Source organism: Elephantulus edwardii, unplaced genomic scaffold, assembly GCF_000299155.1.
Source record: "Elephantulus edwardii isolate Elephantulus edwardi_28Jun2011 unplaced genomic scaffold, EleEdw1.0 scaffold00466, whole genome shotgun sequence".
Taxonomy (NCBI): Eukaryota; Metazoa; Chordata; class Mammalia; order Macroscelidea; family Macroscelididae; genus Elephantulus; species Elephantulus edwardii.
In genome coordinates, this window is record NW_006400216.1 from 521650 (window position 1) to 526753 (window position 5104).

Consider the following 5104-nt stretch of genomic DNA (forward strand, 5'->3'; position numbering starts at 1 on the left):
AACCATTACTGTAGAATGAGTATAAGGATCCAGGAGGGGTAGGGGAGGCTGGAAGCAGAGGGATGTGGATGTGCAGGGGAAGGGGGATTAATCATAGGGTTGTACAATTTGATGGGTGGAGGGGTGAGGGAAATTTAAAGATTTTGTTCTTGAAAACTATTCAAATTTTGTAAATAAACTAGCAGGGAAAAAAATCAAAGCAGGAAAAGTGTGCATCAGGGTTGTATCTTTTTTCCACATCTATTCATTCTATAGGCTGAGCAAATAATTTGAGAAATTCAACTTTACAATGAAAAATGTGGAAGGAGTGGAAGAAGATTCATAAACAAGTTGCATTTTGCTGATGCACAAACTCACTTACAGAAACTAAAGATTTTAAGCACTTACCGAAGAAAATGAAAGAATACAGCTTTCAGTATGGGCTACCTCTCAACATCAAGAAAACAAAAAATCCTCACTACTGAACTAATACAGAGCATTATGATGGATGGTTAAAAGATTGACGCTGTCAAAGATTTAATTTTACCTGGATCCACAATCAACCCCCATGATAGCAGAAGTCTAGAAATCAAAAGACGTGTTACGCTGAGAAAATTTGTTGTGAAGGACCTCTTTAAAGGTGGAAACAGCAAGGGTGCCAATTTAAAGACCAGGGTGCACTGATGCAAGCCATAATGTTCTCAGATGTTTCCTATGCATCTGAGAGTTGGAAAAGGAATAAAAAGACTGAAGAAGAATTGCTATCATTGAATTATGGTTTGGCACAAACAAATCTGTCTTGGAGGAATTGCAACCATAGTTCTCCTTAGAGGCAAAGATGGTGAAACTTTGTCTCACATCCTTTGAACATGTTGTCAGGAGGGGCCAGTCCTTGGAAAAAGACAGCTTGCTGGGAAAAATAGAGGTTCAGTCAAAGAGAGGAAGACGGAACTAGATGGACTGACTTAATAACTACACCAGTGGGTTTGAACATGGTGCACATTATGAGGCCTGAGCCAGGTACGGCAGGTTCTGGATCTGCTGTTCATAGAATCACTGTGACTTATAGATACCATGACAGACTTATAGATACCATGACAGCACTTAACAACTACAACAACAAATAGCTAGTGGTGTTGAGAGTACTTCATGTGTTTTTTGGCCATATGCATGCATTTTTTTAATGAAGTCTTTTCATATCTTCTGCCCATTTTTTCAATTGGCTTGTTTGTCTTCCCTCCTAATAAAAATGATGCTTCAGTCTTTTTCATTCTCTTAAGAAATGCATTTGATTACTTGATGTTGATTTAGTGACAATTTCACAAGCTTATATTATTTGAAGTGAAAACAGAAGATTATTGTAAACAAACTTTGAGCGTTTAAGACACATTGTAGTATTAATGTTTTTGTAACTGATGGTAAGGAATTTTTGGCTGTACTGATGTTGTTCTCTTCACTGCCCCCTGGGACATGGTGTCACTGTGATTCTGGAAGCCACTGGCTGTGGTTCCACTTCCTTTCTTCAACAGTGATTGCACAATATCAGTAAGTGCATTTAGTATTTTTCCAGAAGCATATCCCCTCAATAAACAACATCCTCAGAAATGTAGCTGCTTCAAGAGTTTCTTCTCCCAGCTTTTACAAGACAAAAGACTGTGGAGGAGTTAAACGATTCTTTAGTGGAGGAGCTCTCGTGGCCTAGTGGCAAGAAGCTGTGCTCTAATACCAAAGGCGCACTGTTCAAATCCACCAGATGTTCTACTGTAGAAAGGGGGCAAATCTCCTCCTGTGCCAGTTGGATCTGATTTGACAGTACACAACAAGGTGGTGGTGGTGGGGAATCATGTGATTAATGAATGTTGACTGACTAAATGTTTGTTGAATGAAAAAAAGAATAGTAGACTGGCTAGATTCTTTAGTGGGTAAAGGAATCACTCACAAAATCTGTTTTGTTGTCTGTGTACTGCAAAAAATGTAGGCCAACTTTGCTGTAGCATTAGCTGGTTGATCTTGGTTAATTGCTGCCTGACAGAACTAATTGAGGCAGGAGAAGCACGGTGCTTCCACACTCCCATGGCATTACAATCTGATCTGTTAACATGTTCATGATATCTTGAAGCCATCTAACTTAGTCTTTCATGTATTTTCCTCACAAAGAAGGGCCCAAAGAAACCATTTATTTCTATATTTCTTTGAACAATTTTTTGCACCAAGAATTTTGAGCCTTTTTTTTTTTTTGGCAACTATTTCAGTGTTCAGAAGTATCCATTGTTACCAAGTGGAGTTTTGTTGGTTACTCAGATTATGTTATTAAATCCACAGTAGTTCCTACTATAAAGTAGTTTTCAAAAAAACAACTGAAAGTTCTCCTGTCTGTCTTGGTAAGGTTTGCAGTATGACTGTTCGGCATACATGGACTTTAAGGTTGCTATCTGTGGACCTCTAGAAGAATTACAGAGGAGAGTGGTATCCTTATACTTGTTTGGTCTGTGGTCGAGTCAGCTATGGCTACTAGCAACTGCCTGAACAGCAGATCTTAACTTTGTTCTATCCTGCACCATCATCACAATTTCTGACACGTACAAGCCCACTGTTATGGTCACTGTGTCATTCTGTTTCATTGAAGGGCCTTAGCTCTTTTTTTAACCCTGTCTAAGGAGCTGAAAATGGGACATGGGAGCACAGGGCAGTGAACATCTCTCTTACTGGGCTAGGGAGGAGTGAAAATAGCACAGTGCCTCACTGTCCCAGAGTGGAAAGAAGATGAAGAGCCCATAGCCTGGCCCCATGATACCTCTAAAGCCACACCGGTAGCAGGAGGTTTGATATTTGTTACCGACTCACATTACTCACAGTTGTGGTACCGAGAATGAAATTCATTAGGAAACTAAGGGAGTTAAGAAGGCAGAGAGTATCACCCAATGATGCAAATCCTAGTTTTAGTCCAGCAGTCCCAGGGCACAATTTCTCTATTAGTCTAGGCTCTGGTTTCAGTTCAGTAACCCAGATTCAAGAAGGCTCAGGTTTCCTCAGTCATCCAGCAAGGTTTGCCTCAAAGCAGTTATAAGTCAGCTTCTCCTTAATTATATCTGCAAGGATGGCAAAACCTTTAACTGTGACCTTTATCTCAGGGCTCCTCTGGTTTTTCCAAAATGCAGTGTGCCACAGTCTCTTTACCACCATCACCATGGTCTCGCTTTCACCAGCGAAGATCTTGCTTTCACCAGCGTCTCACTCTCACCAGGGTCTTGCTCCTGTCTCCCTCAAGTCTTGCTGCCCAGTATGGGAAGCACACTCTCTTTTCCTAGACCCAAAGCTGCTGGAGACCAGAGGGGGCTGAGATAATGGCAAAAAAAAAAAAAAAGGCCAACTTCAGGCTAACACTGCAGACCCTTATACTTAGAATCTCCCAAAAGTTTAGAAAGTATCTCATGGTCAACAACTTATGATCAATGTGATGTTTGCAACCTATTTGTTTAATGTAGGGCTTTAAAAGTCCTGAGATTATTTATTTGTTAAATTCCAAGTCACAGATTAACAGTGGTACTACTTTTTGTTTGTTTGTTGTTGTTGTTATGTGCCTTTGAGTCACCTGTGTCTCTGACACACCTATCCCCGTAATTACCCCAATCACTGAATCAATCCACCTCATCGAGCATTTTCCTCTCCTGCACTGTCCCTACACCCTCCCAAGCATGACGTTCCTCTCCAAGGACTTGTCCCTGCTTGCAAAATGTCCAAAGTATGTCAGATGAAGCTTCAGAATCCTTGCCTCTAAGGAGCAACCTGGCTTCACCTTCTCTAGGACAAACTTGTTTGTTCCCCCCAGCAATACATGGTATATTCAATACTCTTCTCCAGCACCACAGCTCAAAGGCATCAGTTCTCCTTCTTTCATTCCTAGTCATTGTCCAGCTTTCTGACTCATAGCAAGTGATTGTAAAGACCATGGCACATCTTAGTTGCCAGACTGACATTGTTGCTCTTCAGTACTTTGGAAAGATCTCTGACAGCAGACTTTCCCAGTGCAATTCGTCTTTTAATTTCTTGGCTGCTGGTACCAAGAGTGTTGACTGTAGAGCCAAGCAAACTGGAGCTGTTCACAATCTCAATCTCTTCACCATCCATCATGATGCTGCCAATTAGCCCAGTGGTGAGAATCTTTGTTTTCTTGATGTTGAGCTTCAATCTGTATTGAAGGCTGCAGTCTTTGACCTTCTGAAGCAAGTGCTTCAAGTCCTCCTCAGTGTCAGCAAGCAGGGTTGTGTCATCTGCATAACACAGATTGTTGATGAATCTACCTCCAACCTTAACGCCACATTTCTCCTCATAGAGCCCAGACTCCTGGATAATCAGTTTGCATATAGATTAAAAAGATAGGGAGATAGGACACATCTTTGGCGCACACTCTTGCCAATTTTAAACCATGCAGTATTTCCTTGCTCTATTCTGACCACTGCATCCTGGTCCAAGTATATTGTGCGTAAGCAGAATCAAGTGTTCTGGGATTCCCATTCTTTTCAGAGTCAGCCACAGTTTATTGTGATCCACACAGTGAAATGCCTTTACATCATCAATGAAACACAAATAAACATTCTTCTGGTACTTTCTGCTTTCAGCCAAGATCTACCTGACATTAGCTATAATAGCCCTAGTACCATGGCCTCTTCTTAATCCAGCCTGCACTTCTGGCAGTTCTCTGTTGATGTGCTGTTCCAGTCACTTTTTTATAATCTTCAGCAGAATCTTGCTTGCGTGTGATATCAAAGACACTGTTCAATAATTTCCACACTGTTGGATCACCCTTCTTGGGAATGGAAACAAATATAGATCTCTTCCAGTTGGCCAAGTGGTTGTTCTCCACATTTCTTGGCACAACTTGGTGAGCACATCCAGGACAACATCTGTTTGTTGAAATATGTCAATCGGTTTGCCGTCAGTTCCTAGGGCCTTGTTTAATTTCTATAAATAACAATTCATATTTGTAAGTCTATGTGGTAGAACAAGGACTGGTAATATCCTTGTCTATGCGGATACTCCTCTAAATCTGAACATTCAGATTAAGACAGACTAGGAAGAAGGATTGGCCACCCACTTCTGAAATAGCAGGCCTCTGAAAACCCTA